General features: G+C 42.3%; 1 protein-coding gene across 5 annotated transcripts in view; it reads left to right on the plus strand.

Moving 5' to 3' along the window:
• Positions 1 to 12,234: 12,234 nt before the first annotated feature.
• LOC112634732 (liprin-beta-1) overlaps positions 12,235 to 19,887 on the plus strand; it is a 173,326-nt gene continuing 165,673 nt past the window's right edge. For 4 of the 5 annotated variants that reach the window (XM_025402481.1, XM_025402482.1, XM_025402484.1 and 1 more), the window contains exon 1: positions 12,235 to 12,487. The gene's annotated coding sequence lies outside the window, so the exon portion shown is untranslated. The remainder of the gene's footprint in view (positions 12,488 to 19,887) is intronic. The other variant, XM_025402483.1, reaches the window with a different exon arrangement.

Consider the following 19,887-nt stretch of genomic DNA (forward strand, 5'->3'; position numbering starts at 1 on the left):
TTAGGGGAAATAATGAATGAAGATAAAGACATATGTAATTTAAGATATATATGTATCACATATATTTCAGTCTTTAGACTTAAAGTGTGTTAGACTTGCCTAGATAGTTGTCCACCAAAAGATAAAATACTCTGTTTTTTTCTGCTACTGTTGGACACATTCTTATACAGTTTCATTAAAGTTATTAAGTTTGAAAATGTACCTTTCTCATATTTTTCTAAAGAAATGTCTGATGTAGTGAAATTACATTAACTTTCAAGGTAGACAAACCAGTCCTATGACATACTAGCTACATTGACTTGAGTAAGTTTTTTCATTCTTTATTTTTGTTAGTTTTCCATTTTTATTACAAATAGAATTATGAAATGACAACTAAATAGGTAATTAATTTAAAATGAAATCATGAGGGTGGGCCTTCATCCCAAAGACCATGTGAAGTGACAGAGAGAAGGTAGCCATCCACTAGACAAGAAGGGAGGCTTCAGAAGAAGGTGCCACCTGCGCTGACACTGATCTTGGACTGCTGGCTTTCAGAGCTGTGAGAATACATATTTCTGTTGTTTATGGCACCTGACCTGTGGGACTTTGTTATGGCAACCCAAGCAAACTAATCCAGAGACCCCAGGAAAGTTACTTAACCCTTCTAGGCAGGATAAGTGACATAGTTTTCAGGGTCCAGCGTAAGCGAAAATGTGGGGTCCCTTATTAAAAAGTTACTAAGAATTTCAAGACAGCAACAGTCAAGCATTAAACCAAGTGTGGGGACTGCCCTAAGCAACCCCGTGCAACTGCACATGTCACCCACCCATGGAGCCGATTCTGGTTCTAGGCCTCAGTTTTGTCATCTGGAAAGTGGGGATAGTAATTGCACTTACTTTTAGGGCTGCTGGGAAGATTAAATCAGATTCTAGGACTAAGCTCTCAGAGTACACGAAAGGGCAACCCAGAAAGGTGTTCAAAATTTGACATTAATTGTCACGCCTGGGTTGAGTTCCAGGATTACAAGAAAGAATAGTTTGTTTTCTTTTTCTCCATTTATGGTCAATGAGCCATTAGTCAGTGGGAAGAGAGAGTGGGGTTGGGGAGGAGAGAGCATGGCTATTTTAAAGCTGAGAGATTCTGCTGGGGTGAATAATGCAGATTGTTTGATGATGTGCTTGCTTATAGTCTGAGGGTCTCTGCTCCAGGGCAAGTGACTTCTTTCTTCTCCTTCTCTCTTATCTGCTACCCAGGAAGTATGCTCCACTGCAAGTGGCATTTGGACTCCAGAGCCTCCGTGTTGTCACCTGACTTTCTGACAAAAGTGTTATTATTTCCACACATATGACTCTTTTATTCTATAAATAAATAAAGCTTTAGAAGTCAACTGAACACAACACTGATGTCTAAAATAGGACAAAATAAATAAAGCTGATCCTTATAAGATGAATCCACATTAGAAGGTAAAGAAAGCCAGAGGATTTTGAGTGACATTTTGAAAGGAGGCAATTATTTTATTTGACATATTTACTATCTTCTAAAATAATTTAGAAGCCAGGAGGTTGAATGGATTGGAATAAAATACCCAACACGAAAGCTTTTTCTTTTCTTTTTCTTTTTTTTTTTTTTGAGACGGAGTCTGGCTCTGTTACCCAGGCTGGAGTGCAGTGGCCGGATCTCAGCTCACTGCAAGCCCCGCCTCCCGGGTTCACGCCATTCTCCTGCCTCAGCCTCCCGAGTAGCTGGGACTACAGGCGCCCGCCACCTCGCCCGGCTAATTTTTTTTTGTATTTTAGTAGAGACGGGGTTTCACCGTGTTAGCCAGGATGGTCTCGATCTCCTGAACTCGTGATCCGCCCGTCTCGGCCTCCCAAAGTGCTGGGATTACAGGCTTCAGCCACCGCGCCCGGCCCCACAAAAGCTTTTTCAAACAATTATATGATATGGCAATAATTTTTAGTATAAAACAAAGTTCTAACTAAATATTCTGCTGGTGTTTTGGTGGATTTCATAGCATAGTGAACAAAAGAAATTTTAGTGGTTCTTCTTTGCAATTCAACCTCTCCCAAAAGGGGGTTGAATCCAGGGTCCAACTCTTTTCCTTGTTAACATGATGATGTGTAGCCACCCCAGAAGAATCGAGTTCAACTTTCATGTAATGAGCTGTTTTTCTGTCTCAACAGACGTCAGGTCATGTAACCAGAGCGTGCCCAGATGAACCAAATGCGCAACAATAGGGGGAACTTAAATGCTCTGAAGGAGGATTGGAGACTGAATTGAGAAATGGACACCTCATGGCCAGATTCAGGATCCAATCAAATCGAGTTCTGGTGTCCCCATGGCAGGATGCAGTCAGATCATGCCTCCCGACATTACCTCATTGCAAGATCCAATTCGATCACACCTCATTACCCTATGGTTAGAAAACCTGGCTCAGCCCCCAGCTCAGAGAGACAATACTTTGAGAACTAGTCCTGTTTTCCTTATGTGTTACATTAATTTTTAAAATATCCTTATGAAATCCTCCTTGGTTGTAGCCATTGGGTTAACACCTGCCCTGTAACCAAATCTAACTGTTGTGTGGGTAACAGATGGAATCACTAAGTCACGATATCCATTGATTGCCCTTTTGATAAGAAAGCTCAGAGCTTTACAGACCAGTCCTGTAAGAAGCAGCATCTTTCCTTATACTACTGGGTACTCTCATAAATGTAACTCAATAAAAGTAAAATAGGGTTGATTGAGGGAAGTTTTTTGTTTGTTTGTTTGTTTTGAGACGGAGTCTCACTCTATTGCCCAGGCTGGAGTGCAATGGCATGATCTAGGTTCGCTGCAACCTCCGCCTCCTGGGTTTGAGCGATTCTCCTGCCTCAGTCTCCTGAGTAGCTGGGATTACAGGTGTGCGCCACCATGCTCGGCTAATTTTTGTATTTTTAATAGAGATGGGTTTCACCATGTTGGTCAGGCCGGTCAGGCTGGTCTCAAACTCTTGACCTCGTGATCCGCCTGCCTTGGCCTCCCAAAGTGCTGGGATTACAGGCATGAGCCACCATGCCCGGCCTGTTTTTTTTGTTTGTTTTTGTTTCCATTTTTGTTTAGTAACATGAGATATGCTATGCCCTGACTCTGTTCTCATTACAGTTAAAATAAATAAATCTAAACTCCTTCAAGACCCTAAGTGATCTGGCTGCTGATACAAGAGGCTGTTGAAAGATAAAACAATGTTCAAGTTTCTTTTCTTTTGGCCCTTTGTTCATTGCCCCTGTAATCATAGCTTCTTCACGCTAGTTGCTTAGGGAAGGAATGAAGTAGGACAGAGCCATGTAATTAATATAATGATATTTAATTAATATGCAAAGATAATTATATGTTGTAAACTAATACATTCTAAAATTCCCGCAATGTGTGGCAAAAATATACCACCAAGACAGACTGAGGTTGACCTAAAGTAATGTCACAATGTTACATGATTTAGAGACAAACTTAATCTTGATTACCAGATTATATATTAGAACTTTCACCTCATTTCAGAATAAAAACACTTCACTTTGCTCTATTTTTTTCAGGGAAAGTAAAATGCTCTCACATTTATTGTCTCGTTTAAAGTCACAGCATTCGTTAAGCGCTTTCAAGTAGTAAGGCATTAAAAGTATTCAGATTACCTCAGGTGATAGAAATTTAGTGTAAGACTACCTGAGCAAGGAAGGAAATGCAGGAAAACCACTGAACCGTCAAGCCTCATGAGAACTGGAGCACAGTCCAGGATTCCAGAATGAATCTATGAGTCTATCATTCTTACAGCTGAGCTTCTCTCAGCACAGCCTCTACTGCCAAACTCGGTTGTATTCTGCTACTTCCTAGTTATGTGACCTTGGGCAAGTTACTTAAGCTCTCTGTGGCTGGGTTTTCTCATCTGTAAAGTGGAAACAGGGTTGAAGGTAATATATTTAAAGGCATTTAAAATACAGGTTGAGTCTCCCTTATCTGAACTGCTTGGGACCAGAAGGGTTTAGGATTTCAAATTTTTTTTTTTTTTTCAGATTTTGGAATATTTGGATTTTACTTACAGGTTCTTGTAAGTCACTTGCCAGCATCCCTAATCTAAACATCTGAAATTCAGATTGCTCCAATGGACATTTCCTTTGACCATCATGTTGGCACTCAAAATTTCAGATTTTGGTGCATTTTGAATTTCGGATTTTCAGATTAGAAATGCTCAACGTGTAATACCTGGCACACAAAAATCGGCATATGTTCGCTATCATCATTACCATTTTAATTATTGCTGTCCTATTTTTGATTCCTTCAGTAGTGTCCACCATCCCTGTGGCATCCACTGCCTCATGGCTCCTGACTACTACTTTTTCTAGGTGTGACTCTCAGCACCTACTCCCTTTTCTGCTGTATGTTTTACTTCAGTTCCTGTCTACTTTCTTCTGATTTCATCTTCTAGACCTCATGCTTTTACTTACTATTCTGTGCATGACCTTTATTCATTCTGTATATGGCCTTTATTTCATGTGCCTCCTTGCTTCTGCTCTACTCTATGGTCTGGTTTTCTAGACATATTTGGTGTGTCATATTAAATGTCTTGAGGGAAGATATACACGGCCCAGTTAGTGGGTGTTCAGTATAGACCTCTGCCGAACAGTTCCTGTGCCTGTTTGCCCCAGGCCATTGACAAGTTTATAGCTGGCTATCTTCATTCAGGTGGGAATCCGTGCTTCAATCAGTGCTATTGAAGGGTGGTAGGAAGGTCGCTGGGGAATCCTGGGTGTAGAGAGCCATTTCAGACTCTCAGAAGGAAGTTGTGGAGTTAGCAGCGTCAGGGTTTCATGGAACACCCTTTTTTAGTTTGTTTGCTTTAACGCCATCCCGATCACAGATGAAAAAACTGAAGCTTGAAATTGTCAAATGATGCTGGGTCTTATAATTCAGAGCACACACTTAATTTCATCAAAGAAGAGGTGCTATTCCTTACACTTTCTTTTTTTTTTTTTTTTGTTGAGACGGAGTCTCGCTCTGTCGCCCAGGCTGGAGTGCAGTGGCCAGATCCCAGCTCACTGCAAGCTCCGCCTCCCGGGTTCATGCCATTCTCCTGCCTCAGCCTCCGGAGTAGCTGGGACTACAGGCGCCCGCCACCTCGCCCGGCTAGTTTTTTGTATGTTTTTTAGTAGAGACGGGATTTCACCATGTTAGCCAGGATGGTCTCGATCTCCTGCCCTTGTGATCCGCCCATCTCGGCCTCCCAAAGTGCTGGGATTACAGACTTGAGCCACCATGCCCGGCCTCTTACACTTTCTTTTATTCAGAAATGGGTGATGATCTTTTTTTCAGAAATGAATGTAAAAGGCACTAATATGGCTATTACATAATGTATAATTCAGAATTCAAACCGTATAGGGTCAAATGGAAATTAAAGTGAAGTAAGATTAAGAGGTTTAAAGCCTTTAAAAGACAGACATACTGGCTGGGCACGGTGGCTCACGCCTGTAATCCCAGCGCTTTGGGAGGCAGAGGTGGGCAAATCACGAGGTCTGGAGTTCGGGACCAGCCTGACCAACATGGTGACACCTATCTCTACTAAAAATACAAAAAAATTAGCTGGGCATGATGGCAGGTGCCTGTAACCCCAGCTACTCGGAAGGCTGAGGCAGGAGAATTGCTTGAACCCAGGAGGCGGAGTTTGCAGTGAGCCGAGATCATTTCATTGCACTCTAGCCCAGGCGACAGTGTGAGACTGTCTCAAGAAAAAAAAAAAAAAAAAGACAGACATACTAAAGTGATAGTTAGGATACTTTCTCATTGCTTCCTTAACACCCTGGCTAGTTTAACAAACCACAGTACTAATTATCTGGCAATTCAGATGCTGCACAGTCAGCATCCTTTAGTGGAAAGGAATTTCTGAAGATAGAATCTGGAAGAGCAAGGGAAAGTAGCAGAGAATCTAATTTTTATAGGACTTGGGAGATAGATGCTGTATCCTGAAGATTTATCAGCAACTTGTTTCAACGTGCCAGGAAAATTTCTTCAATGAAAGCATTTGTTTAAACCAATTTTTCCATCATCATCTTACATCTGTTTTTAGCTAAAATTTATTCCTCTTAGTCTTCTTTGACAGAAATGTCTGGGTTAAAGTTAACCCACAATTTTAAAATGTAAGTTCTAGTTAAGTAAAAGAATTCTAGTTAAATATTAGGAAAGACTAAAGAGATAATAAATTAATGATTGTCTAGGTGACAGGTGAGTGAAGTAGAAATTAATGGATCAGTCTAAAGCCTGGGAATTGCATATATGGCACGGGTCCAGGAAATGTCAAGTTGGGTAAATTTTGATCAGTAGTGAGCCATGATATATTATTTGAAAACTGAGCCCTATTTAATATTGTGGCAGGTGGAAATCAAGGGGGGGACTTACTGGTTTTGAGTAATGCTCTGTTGTTTCTGGGCATGTTCCTAAGACTTTGAAGAGGCCTATCCACAGTGCATGTTGATAGGAAGGATGGCAGTTCTCTCCCACCCAAAGGTTTGACAGCTATAGAAAGGCTTGAGCTGCTTGGGGCAGACACTATGCAGATCACCTGCATTCAATGAAAAACAGAAATTGCTCCTGTATATTGAAAAGGCTGGCTCCCTATCTTGTTGACCTCTCTCAGAATACAGAAACCAGACATACTTTTTAGGAGATTCAATTAACGAAGTTTGTAATGAGGTTAATTGTTTAAGGGAATTTAATTTGTTTAATTTAGTCATTCGTTGAACATTAATCAAAGGCCATGAAAACCAATTATCCTTATTTTTAATTAAATTTTTTTCAACTTATAAATAGGCTAATAAAATGAGTAAGTTGAATGTAACTAGATGTTTAGATGTATCTGGTGGGTAACCAGAGAATAACCAGCACAACTGGGTTGCAAGGAAGAAGTGATTAAAATAAGACTCCCCACTTGGAGCAAGATATTGTGCCTGTTTCTAACCTGTCTCTGTGAGCAAGAAGAGAATGGGGAGGAGGGCTAGATTCGGAAATGATGTCAATGATGAGAGCTAGGTAGTGGCTTAGCATTCAATGAAAGGATATTAAAATAATGTCTGGATTATCACCAATGCCATGCTTAGGATCAGACAGAATAAGCAGTAATTTCCTTTAGAAGGAATTCTAAAGCTAAGCTTGTTTCATTTGGATTTGGGTTCATGATTTATACCACGTGTTTAACCCACTCTGTGTTTGGCAGTGTAACTGGGATAACAACAACTGGAGGCACCCAGATCCTTTGTGATCAGTCTGGTCAAGTTATTTCTGAACTTCTGAAGACCTAGACCATAGCAGGTTATGAGCAAAAGACAGCATTCATTCATTCATTCATTTGGTGAATCTTTAATCAATATCTATGGGACAAAACATGGTTCTAGATCCTATAAAGGATGTAAAGATGAACTAAATTAGCATTCTGTTCTTGAGGGCTGTAAGAAACTTGCAGCCAGAAAGGAACATAAGGCACCTATAAAAATAACAGTACGATTGTTTTATGTCATAGGAAAGAGGAAAATATGTTTGCTTATGACCTATGATGTGTCAGGCAAGGTGCTCTGTCATCTTGCATATGACATCCTGTCAGATCCTTGCAACCACACTGTGAGGTAGATTTTCGTAGAAACGGGCAAAAATCACAGTGAGGACATATTATTAGGGAATATGGGTGCAAAGTCATGCAGTTCATGCACTGTGGGGATATGAAGAAGAGTGGAAAATAAGTTCAGAAAGGTAAGTTGGGGGCAAGGATGTGAAGGCTTTTGGACACTAGTCAAGAAAGCCTGATGAGTTTTGTTCCTTGGTAAAGGGAGAGTCATTTAAGTTTTTAGAGTCAGGAGTGATCAGGGTTGTGCTTTAGAGAGCTGCACCTGGAAGCCTATAAAGCCCAGACAGGCAAATGACGTGGACTTGATGAGTAGGGTGAGCCTCTGATGGCATCCGTATCCAAAGTAGGGGAGATGTCCTCATGCCTGCTCAGGTTTGGGGATGGGGTGACAGCAAGAGTCAGCTTGTTCTGTTACTGCAAAGGGCAGAAGTGACAGTGTAAATTGTGGACAATCAATGCTTTAGAAATAGAAAGACAAAATAGGTTTGGAGTCAAATAGACCTTGGTTTCTTTTCTTTTTCTTTTCTTTTCTTTTCTTTTTTTTTTGAGACGGAGTCTTGCTCTGTCACCTGGCTGGAGTGCAGTGGCGCGATCTTGGCTCACTGCAACCTCCGCCTCCCGGGTTCAAGCCATTGTCCTGGCTCAGCCTCCCGAGTAGCTGGAATTACAGGTGTCCACCACCACACCCAGCTAACTTTTGTATTTTTAGTAGAGATGGGGTTTCACCATGTTGGCCAGGATGGTCTCAATCTTCTGACCTCGTGATCCGCCCACCTCGGCCTCCCAAAGTGCTGGGATTACAGGCATGAGCCATCGCGCTCGGCCCCTAGACCTTGGTTTCAATCCCAGTTCTGGGCAATCTGGAGCAATTTACTTGTATAACCCTGGAGAGTCTTTGATTCCTCATGTCAAAATGATGCTAGTAACACTTACAGGATGTTTGTGAGGATTAAATGGGACACAAGACAGATGTCTCTGGGGAGAAAGTCAGTAAAGCAGGATCCAGATGGAGATGAGAAAGATCTTTAATGGTGGGCTGCTTGCTTCTTTGTGTGTTACTGGTTGCCAGATGAGTTCAAGCAGGGGCTGGAAGCTACCTGTAAGGAATGTTGATGAAGGGTTTCTTGCATTTTAATAGTGGTTGCATCAAATGACTTTTAGGATCCATTTCAAGTTCTAATTGAGTAGTTTACTCCTGCTCTGCGGTGTCTCTTGCTCCCTACCCCCCAATAGTGGTACTCTTTGGCAAAAAGTTACCAAAGGTAAGGCTGGTCATAGGAATAACTAGGCAGAAAATATCTAGACCTACAGAGTAAATTAGCATTGAAACCATAGGAATCATAAATAATCATTTGCACTAAGCCAGCCAGGAGCCGGGATAGTAAGTTCTGGTTACCTTCTCATCAGGCATCCTGTGTTGCTTCTGCTGTACTATCCTGATTTTTTTGGAGTTTCCCCAAGATACCCAGAGGCCAGTGATTTCAGTATGTTTATTTAAGGGTTACACTGTCTTCAAAAAATGAAGTATCATAGTGAAGCCTAAATGTAGAGCAGATAAAAGAGCTGTAACTCTGGTTAAAGAGGGGGGGGAAAGAGGCTGAAATCTCAACCATTGGTTCCTTCGTCACCCACTCTGTAACCTCTAGCTTGAACATTACTGCTCCAAACCTGGCCTGTTTTCAGCCTTCCCTTTGAGTCTTTTGTTTTCTGGATTCTGGATGGCAGCTGTTATCACTCCAGCTGCAGAGAAGATGGGAGGCGACTTCCTGTTTTTCTATCCTGCCATCTCTGTGGGGGTGGGACATTCCCTCCCCCATCTCCTGCGGCTGGCTGTAGTTTTGGAAGAATGCGAGCCTGGATGCAGCCGTCCTGACTAGGGCTGTAGGAATGGCTGGTAGCCACCCAGCCTCTGTTTAAAGGCATCTGGGAGCAAGACAGGCAACAGACACTGATGGACAAGTTGTGTCCCTGACTGTGGGACAGGGAAGGGTGAGTAGCTAAGAGAAAGGTGAAGTAGTTGGTCCAGAAGTAATCTGAGGGAGTTAAGGGTGTTGAACAAATGGTGGGTAGGGGTGTGGGAGAACGGAAGGGCTCTGGCCAAAGCATAAAAAGATAGAGAGAGAGAGAGAGGGAAAAAAAGAACAAGAAGAAACAGTTAGTTTTTGTCTGAGATATTATTTGGGGACACAGTGCATTTAAAGAATGGAAGAGAATAGAAATGATACAATGATCCATTTTCTCACGCCCTGTATTTTTATTGAGCCTTTTCCTTGAATTGGGTACAAGGAATATAAAGAGGTCCTATAAGCAATATGCTTGCTCTTCAGAGTTTGGGAAGGCAGGAAAGGCATTTAACTGGACATGTATAACCACATGTTTACACATCTCTACAATCTCAATCCTTATAACAACCTTTAACGTAGGTATTGTCAGCCCTATTTTAAAGAGGAGGTAACTGAGATTAGGGATGGATGTTTTAGTGACTTGCCCAAAGTTACCCAATAGGTAAGTGGCAGAGCCAGGCCAAGAACCTTGAGTCCTTTTTTTCTGTCCGCTGTAACACACAGCTAAGTCTTGGCACAGGACAAGGACTTTAATTAGGCTTTGAGAGAAGGGTGGGACTTAACACACAGATGAGTGGGGATTCCGGTTAGGCCGAAAGGTGAGAATGAAGCAGGGATCTGTGAGTAGACCTGTTTTGACTACAGAGAGGGTTTCCTGGGAGCGAAGTAGGAGATAAGCTGGGAAAGGGAAGTAGAAGCCAGATAAGGGAGAGTTTTAAATGGCTAGAAAAGAATTGCCGGGAAAGGGGGACCTGATTTAGAGGGGAAGAGGTTGATGACAAAACCAAACATTTTAGAAAACTCATCTGGTAGTGGTACAGAGAAAGAATTAGAATTGGGAGAAACTGGAGTCAGAAATTCAAGTCAGGAGTTTGGGATAGTGCAGGCCTGACAAGCAACAAGAGGGTAATGATACAAAGTAGGTCTGCGAGCGCAGTGGCCCAAGCCTGTGGATTTCTTGTAGCATTCTATTGTTTGAAAAAATATAAATTATGGACACTCAATACTTGAGATATGGAAAGAAAAACTATGGCTTTGGAGTCAAATAGACCTTGGTTTCAATCCAAGTTCCGGGTGATCTGGAGAAATTTACTTACATAACTTTGCTGAGCCTTTGATTCCTTCTGTTAAAATAGGGCTAATAACACTCAATTTACAGGATGATTGGGAAGATTAAACAAGACACAATGCTGGATTCTGTGCATCCCTCTACAATTTTTGGCAGATCGGTGAAATGTAAGGCATGTCATCCATCAAAAAACAATGAAGCCTGGCGCGGTGGCTCACACCTGTAATCCCAGCAGTTTGTGAGGCAGAGGCAGGCGGATCACTCGAGGTCAGGATTTCGAGACCAGCCTGGCCAGCATGGCAGAAACCCCTCTCCACTAAAAATACAAAAATTAGCCGGGTGTGGTGGTGGGCGCCTGTAGTCCCAGCTACTCTGAGGATGAAGCAGGAGAATCACTTGAACCCGGGAGGAGGAGGTTGCTGTGAGCCAGATCGTGCCACTGCACTCCAGCCTGGGTGACAGAGTGAGCTGTTTTTAAAAAAAAAAAAGAGAAAAAAAGAAAGTTATTAATTCACTATATTTCTAGAAGATGGTGGGTTATATGCTACCTATATCTCACACAAATAAAGCTGCTTTTCACCATTCAGTCCTGCCTCTAAGTAGCATCTGCCTTGAAAGAACCATCTTCTGAGAATCTTTCTCTTCTGTCAGCCAAGGGGATTATACCGCATGATATCTGTCAAGGATAAACGTTAGTTAATTCTTAATTGATAGCTCAGCCACTACAATTGGTTCCATTCAACAGTAATTATTCTCATGTGGTTTGTGGAACTCAATTGTGAGGTCCCTCCTTCCTCCACCCTTTTCAGTGTGTGCATTAAAACAGCAGCCTTAAGGTCTTTAAACGAGTAAATAAATTTTTCTTGCTTCAGAGATTCAATTTTACTTGCCCGAGAAGCTTGTGTGGTGTGATTTTCATTGCTAAAAGCAAAAGCAGCCACATGGCTGATAACACCACTTAGCAATTCAAAGCTCGGTCACCGTTTTCAGGAGTCTCTTCCAAATCTTTCTGAAGTGCTTTTGAAGCTCTACATTCCCCGTCTAAGGGAACACCCAGCAGTCCCAGGATAAAAGGGCAGAAGGGTGAGCTGACGTTTTCCTTTATTTGCATGGCTTAAAGCTAGCCATTTTCTACACCACGCGCCGCCGGGCTCGTACATGCCCGTGTGCCCGTGACACTGAGGCAATTGTTTCTCCTTAAAAAGGGGGTTCGCGTGGGTTAGTTTCGTTTCTGATCTGCAATCTCAGTAACTACAACAAGAAAAGTCTAAAACTCGACCCGCCAGGTTCTTCCCCATCGCATTATCTCCATTCCTTAGAGATAGCAGGAAGGGCAGCATTTTCTTCCATCCACCCACTTCCAGCCCTAGTCTGGCTCAGCGAGGAATGTATAAAATTAGTGGACTCCTCTGAGTGACGTTCCCCGGCTCCAATCAGCGGGCGCGCAGGCGCCTCCGGCTCCGCCCCACTGCTGACTCTCTTTGGCTGATTCCTGCAGGGAGGGAGGAGAGAAGGGCGGCAGTGGGAGGGGGAGGTACCTGAACTGGGAGTGATGTCAGCTCCCAGCTCGGTGCCTGCCCGGATTCCTGACATGGTGTAGTGCAGGCAGGGTGGGGAAGGGACGGGGAAGGACTCGTGTGCTGCGAGCCGGCGGACGGGCCGGAGTGTTGGGGCTTTGAACTCCAAGAGGAGGTGGACGAGAACTTTTGGAACTAGTGCCGGCGGCTCTCCACCCCCCAGGTAAGGGCGTTTTGCTCCACTACGAGACGGGAGGGAAGTGGCACCGTTGTGTGGCTGCAGCTGGCTGTTGCAGCTGCTCCTCCTCTTCCCCGGGTCGATTTCCTTGTGCAACTCACTCCTGTTTCCCAATGGGAACGGGCACTTTTGGGGGGTGGTAGGGGTGGAGGGTAGGGCTTAACTCCTGGGGCTCCGACCGAGCTTGTACGTGAAGAATACTCCAGGATTGGACGTTTAGGTCTTGTCTGTATCCTTAGACCCCCACACCCTAGGTTCCCAGTAATACCTGAGAACCCCAACCAGAGGGGTGTGTCTCTCTCTATATTGGGGGATTTTAAAATGCCGCAAAAAAATTATGAATCATCGACTCAAAAATTATGCTCGTTGAAAAGAAAAAAAGTTTTGTATTTTTTTGTCTCCTTGTGGCCTATTATATATTAAAAGAATATCAATGTTATTCTTATATATCAATGTAAAATATCCTTTTGTGTAATCCAGTCAGGATGTGAGAAATTCACTTGGAGTGTGTATTAATTATGAGCTTGTGGGAAAACTCGTCTCTTGGGGGCACACTTCTAAAACTGCAACTAGTATTCGCTCATTTTAACCGAGAAATCCCTTCAGCTGCCAACTTTGTATTTGGAGGGGTTAGGATGGCTGCTGAGAATCTTCAGATCTGTTTCCTGTGGCTGCTTTAAAGGTGGGCTGGTAGTTGTGTTTTCAGGGATCTCTTTTAGAGAAGGGAGTTTTAACAGGGAAATGCGGTAGAAGGCGTGGCATATAAACTCTTAATTATAGAGTCGTGAATTTTTCAACATGTGGGACCAAAACAAATCCTTTCTTTCAGTGAGAACTGCGGAGAGCAATAGAAAGAGAACTTGATTTCAAAGTCCAAGTTTGGTATTTTGGGAAAGCAATTGCCTGTCGGGAGGAAAAAGATACTTTAAGAAGTGAAAAGATACTTTAAGAAGTGAAAGAACAGAATTCTGATTTTTGTTTATTTCCTGTTTCAAACGCTGTCTTTTTCCTGTGTGGAGATTTTGTGTGCCCTGGTCACTAACTGGGTGTGATTGACTTTCTCGAAGGGGCGGGGAAATTGACTCCATACACTGATTCAGGACCCTCTCATCAGTGCTTTAAGGCTCTCTTCTGGAGCAGGAAGGAAAAAAAAAAAAAAAGTCAGCGCTGAGACCCCTGAGTCAAGTTTCCCCTTTCTTTCACCGAAGTTCCTCCTTAGCAGTGAGGATCCTACTGTTGCCAGGTCTGGAGGAAATGGGAGTGGACTTCATTGTGAGTCAAAATCCATATCCCAGGCCCCTGAAGGAAAAAGCATTTCCAGGAGATGGAGAAAGAAAGAAGCCACAACAGTACCTCTAGTAAACCCAAGTCAGGAAATGGGATAGAGGACTCTCCATGGGGTTCTCTATCTTTCTAGCCAGATGATCATTAGGTTTCAGAACTAGAAAGAGTGTTTGGTTGTGCCGTTGTTTATGACATACCTGGGTCTGTATTGTTCTTAGTTCCTGGAAAAATTAAATAGGGTGGATAAATAGCAGGCTTTTTGAGAAAGGAAAATTTGCTTTATTGGAAAGACAAGAACATTTTAATTTTGGTTTGTATTTTGGCTTAAGACACAAAAATTGCAAATGGCTCTGCAATAATGGTGAACAAGTCTTTTCTATGGGGAGTACATAAAACATACCATATTTCCAGTGTACTTTTTCAGTAGGATAGAGCTGTGGAGTGGGATAATGTGAACTCAGTGTAGTGTTCCTTGGTTGATAGTGTTCCAACTGCATTTGTAATACCAAAAGATGGGGCTGCAAAAGCCAGACGGTTAAGTAGAGAAGAGTATCTTTAGGACGTTATCCTTATGTGCCAAATTCAGATTTACACTTTCTTTCCAAGAAACTAGTCCTAGTTGAGGGACTTGAATATACCAAAACTCTAAATTTGATTCACAGTTTGAGTAATAGCAGTAATTTTACATACTTAATTTAAACCAATATTTCTCTTTCTCAGTCCATGTTTATGAGGCAGATCTGGTGAGGAAAACACAGAATACTTAAAAGATGTTTGAGTTATTGAGAAAGGTAGGATCAGGTTTTGGTTAAATTACTTTTGACCCACAACTGTCATACTTCCAAGAGCAATTTTAAAAATTAAGGTCGGCCAGGTGCGGTGGCTCACGCCTGTAATCCCAGCACTTGAGGCAGGTGGATCACCTGAGGTCAGGAGTTCGAGACCAGGCTGGCTAACATGGTGAAACTCCGTTTCTACTAAAAATACAAACAAATTGCCGAGTGTGGTGGCGGGCGCCTGTAGTCCCAGCTACTTGGGAGGCTGAGGCAGGAGAGGGAGGCTGAGGCAAGAGAATCGCTTGAACTTGGGAGGCGGAGGTTGCAGTGAGCTGAGATCTCATTATTGCACTCCAGCTTGGGCAACAAGAGTGAAACTCCATCTCAAAAATAAATAAATAAAATAAAATAAAAATTAAGGTCATTAGGCCTTAATGAATAAATGTTGATTTGAAATCCAGGGACACATTGAAGTTCCAGATCAATGGTGCCTAATTTCAAGGGCATCATTGACATTTTTTGGGAACAAGTTCATTGAGGGACAGTTAATTAACTGTTTATATAGTCTTTTTGTTACTCCCTGTTCCACCATGAGATAAATCAGAACAAGGTACTTTTTCCCTCAGTTGCTGACTAGCTGACTTCTTTTAAAACCTTTCATATTCATACAACATTTGTATAAGTTAATTTAGATTATGTTGATAATTTGTTACATTAAAATTAACTTTTTATTTATATCCCAAACCAGCATAATTTTCAAACTGTTAACTGAAAGAAGACCTTATTCAGCACTCTGCCTTTTTTTTTCCTTTTCTTTTTTGAGACAGGGTCTCGCTCTGTCACCTTGGATGGAGTGCAGTGGTGCAATCTCAGTTCACTGTAGACTCTGCCTCTCAGGTTCAAATGATCCTCCCACTTCAGCCTCCGCTGGGATTACAGTCATGCATCAACATGCCCAGTTAATTTTTGTATTTTTAGTAGAGGCAGGTTTTCGCCATGTTGCTCAGGCTGATCTTGGACTCCTGGGTTCAAGCAGTCAACCCACCTCGACCTCCCAAAGGGCTAGGATTACAGGAGTGAGCCATGGGTGCCCAGCCTGTCTTTTCAAAGATGTTATTACATGTCTCTGGCCTAGTTTGAATTACCTTTTCAAAACAATGAATGAAGGAATGAATTAATGAATGCATATTCATTCATGTTTGGGTCTGTGTCTTGATTCTTTATTAAAGAAACGTCGCTTCAAGGTGAAAACATAGGCAAGAAGTTTTGCATAATGACGTTTTTATTTTCAGAGATTTCCTTAGAAAGTCATATTAGCTCCAAAATTAAGAAAAAAAAATCACAGTTGAGCAGCCAGTTGTGAAATCTTTCAGGGAGCCATAATCATAACTATCATGATTATTTTGTTATTTTTAACCATGGTCAAACAGATGGATTTAAATATGAGAGTCAAAGCTGTTAGTGTTACTGTCACATTTTGATGCGGGATATTCTTTGTTTTTTTTTGGTTTGTTTGTTTGTTTTTGAGACAGAGTCTCTCTCTGTTGCCCCGGCTGGAGTGCAGTGGCATGATCTTGGTTTGCTGCAACCCCCACCTCCCGTTTTCAAGTGATTCTTATGCCTCAGGGTCCCAAGTAGCTAGGATTACAGGTATACGCCACAACGCCTGGCTAATTTTTGTATTTTTAGTAGATACAGGGTTTCACCATGTTAGCCGGGCTGGTCTCGAACTCCTGACCTCAGGTGATCCGCCTGCCTCAGCCTCCCAAAGTGCTGGGATTACAGGCGTGAGCCACCATGCCCGGTTATGCAGGGTATTCTTTGTGAATAAAGAGAACAAAATGCCTTCTGGCCAGCATTTTCTGTTCAACTAAAGGTGGATAACTTCACAATTAAATCAGTTATCCAACTGTCCAAAAACTGTTCTGGGCTCTTGTAGTTCAGTGCCATCAGTGGTGTGTTATGTCCGTTATTTTTCAAATTCATTGCAGTGCCCATTAGAACCTTCTTCCTAGAAAAACAAAACAACAACAACAAAAAACCCTACAGCTTTTGTCATATATGTCACTGCCACAGAAATTGATGCTGTGTTCAGTGGAGCTCATACATTTAAAACTAAACTGAATTATTCCACCCTACAAAATACATAGAATCTTTTCTTTTACACTCTTCGTTTTAGATATAATAATGACTGATGCTCATTTGGTGTTCAGTGATAATGGTCTCCAAAAGCCAAGTGGTGAGCATTGTTTTTCCACTTCTAAAAAAAAAAAACTAACATACCAGACAGCTGGATTTGAGATCAAAAAAATGTGGGTTCTTCCAGGAGTTTTAAGTTTACGCACTTTTTAGGCAGTTTGGGGGAGGAAGGGAGAGAACCTGAGGTAAATATGTACCAGTCTAAACCCACTGAAGAGTGTCTGTTTCTGGAAGGTGGGTTTGGACTCTGAGTGGTCCAGGTGGACGTGTTGTCACAGTTTGTGAATCCTCTTTGGTTATGCGTCTCCCTGGGAACTTGATGGGACTCACATTTTGACTGGCCCCCCCAACACATCCTTGTTTTTGTTGGCAAGTGTAATGAGTTCAGAATAGAAAGATCGTGTACTGGTTTTCTGTACAGGGGTGCGCACCTAACAATGTCCATGCCCGAAGGAATTGTATAAACTTAAATTGCATTGAGTATCAGTCATTCTGGCCAAGGGTCTTGTCTTAAATATGGATCATATAGGAAGAAGATCAAGTACCACCATCATGTTTGGGGCTGGCCCCAGATTTTAGGGACACCCTCTGGACTCCACGGTAGGCCTGGATATTTTCACCTCTCCTTTAATTTAGGGAAATTATGCCTTTGACATAAAAAGACAAGTTCAGAAGAGTCAGTGTGCTCATTCTTCGTGTGCGTGTCTTTGTTAAGAGGTGAAACTCAAATTTCACCTGGTGCAAGAGGGACTAAGGCTTTCTTCAGTGGCAAGTCTATTCCTAAAGAAGTGGCCAGGCCAGATGCGATGGCTCATGCCTGTAATCCCAGCACTTTGGGAGGCTGAGGCGGGTGGATCACTTGGGGCCAGGAGTTCGAGACCAGCCGGGCCAACGTGGCAAAACCCCATCTCTACTAAAAATACAAAAATTGGCCGGGTGTGGTGGCGCATGCCTGTGGTCCCAGCTACTCAGGAGGCTGAGGCAGGAGAATTGCTTGAAGCTGGGAGGTGGAGGTTGCAGTGAGCTGAGATTGTGCCATTGCACTCCAGCCAGGGCAACAGAGCGAGATTCTGTCAAAATAAATAAATAAATAAATAAAAATAAATAAATAAATAATAAGTTGCCAAATTTTAATTTTTCCTTTTAGCAATAAAAGCTGAACTCTTAAGAAGTGGCCAGATTCTTTAGGCCAGCAAGGTCGTTTTGAGGAAGAACTAGAGAGGCCCATTGGGAACGGTGTGGACTCTTTTATGGTATGCAGTAATATTGTACCATATCACTAAATGTACCTGTGTTTTCTTGTATTTTTGTGCCTAGGATCAAGCTCACCGATGTCCTTTCGCTGGCACTTTGTCACCCTTCTCTTCATCTATAGTACTCTACACAAATATTTTCTCACTGCCACAGAATTGCATAAGTTTTTCATGAGGAAAGTTTATTGCATTTACTTTATTTAGAAAAAAGTGAAAACAAGGTTGAAACTCTATGGTCTACTTTTTTCATCTAGTGACTCGACAGAGCAGCTGCTATTGCATAAAGAATGCCTTTGCAACCATTATCTTTTTCTAAAGATGCTGCTGCTTATAACGACACAGTAGAGAGTTTTCTTTTGTTTGCATTGGAATTTGAACACACTCTACTTTTTCTTGTGAATGATAGAAGAGTCGAATGAACCTGTGGATTCTCGAAATTAATACTGGGAAGTGAGAGGGAGGAAGGGAAACAGTGACGACTCACGGGAGACACTCTGGTTGAACCTGTGATCTGGCCAGGGCCATTTGTGTGAAGTCACCTGGGTCTCAGTGTTTTTCCTCTGGATCAGCTGCCTGGATGGTTTTGTCAAACTTTCAGATCCTTCCATCCTCCACCTCCATCAGTGTGTGACTTTGCATAACTGAGAAAGCTGCTATACACAGAATTAAGTTTCTTTTATTGTTTTTGTCTACTAAGGGAATTTGATTCTCTGGGATGATTTGCACTTCATATCACCTTGTGGGAAAGACACAGCTGGATGCCCAACAGATATCTATCCCCCTTCCTTCTCTATAACTGAATCCATTTTGTTTAATTCACCACTATGTCCAGTTAAGTGCTAGATTTCCCAGAATCCCTTGCAGCTGGGAGGTGGTTCAGTGACAGTAGTCCTGGCTGATGAGATGTAAATAGCTGGATGCCCCGCTCCCCAAAGCACTTTAAAGGGGAAGCCTCTGTGAGCTTGCCTGTTAAGACTTTTGCTCTTTGTACTTCTTCCCTGGAGAAAGTAAACAGGCCATTGTGTGACCAAAGACAAGATGCTTGAGGGTTAAGGATGACTGGGTGGAAAGTTAGAAGGAGGCTGAGAAAGCTGATAGCATTCTGCAACTGCTCTACTGCACCCTGTCTGCCCATTTCTTGACTCTGTGAGAAAAATAAAATCTCTACTTGGTTAAACCACAGAACTTGGGTCAGTTACTTGCAGCCAAATGTGATCTTAACTGAGTCTAAATGTTTAAAAATCATAGTTCATCTTTTCTTTAAAAATAAAAAGGCTTTATTCTGTACGAGAAAAACAGGACTTTGGAGCCATGCAGATCCTCAACTTGAATCCTGGCTTTGCTATTTTTTACAGTCTAATATTGGCAAGTAATTTAACCCCTCTGGGTCTCAGCTTTCTCGTCTATAAAATGGTAGCTCTGATATATGTGCCATAGCATTTTTGCAAGGATTAGAAATAATTCGAAATTATTATTATTTTTTTGAGACCGTCTCACGCTGTCACCCAGGCTGGAGTGCAGTGGTGCAATCTCGGCTCACTGAAACCCTCCTGGGTTCAAGCGATTCTCCAGCCTCAGCTTCCTAAGTAGCTGGGATTACAGGTGCCCACCACCATGACCAGCTAATTAAAAAAAAATTTTTTTTTATTTTTTTATTTTTAGTAGAGACAGGATTTCACTATTGTTGGCCAGACTGGTCTTGAACTCCTGATCTCAGCTGATCTGCCAGCCTTGGCCTCCCAAAGTACTGGGATTACAGGCGTGAGCCACCACGCCTGGCCAGAAATTAGTAATAGGAATAATAATGGCATATTCAGCACATGGAAGATCTTCAACAAATGGTGGCACTGTTACCAAAGGGAAGTGTAGTGGG

This window comes from Theropithecus gelada, chromosome 11, assembly GCF_003255815.1.
Source record: "Theropithecus gelada isolate Dixy chromosome 11, Tgel_1.0, whole genome shotgun sequence".
Lineage (NCBI taxonomy): Eukaryota > Metazoa > Chordata > Mammalia > Primates > Cercopithecidae > Theropithecus > Theropithecus gelada.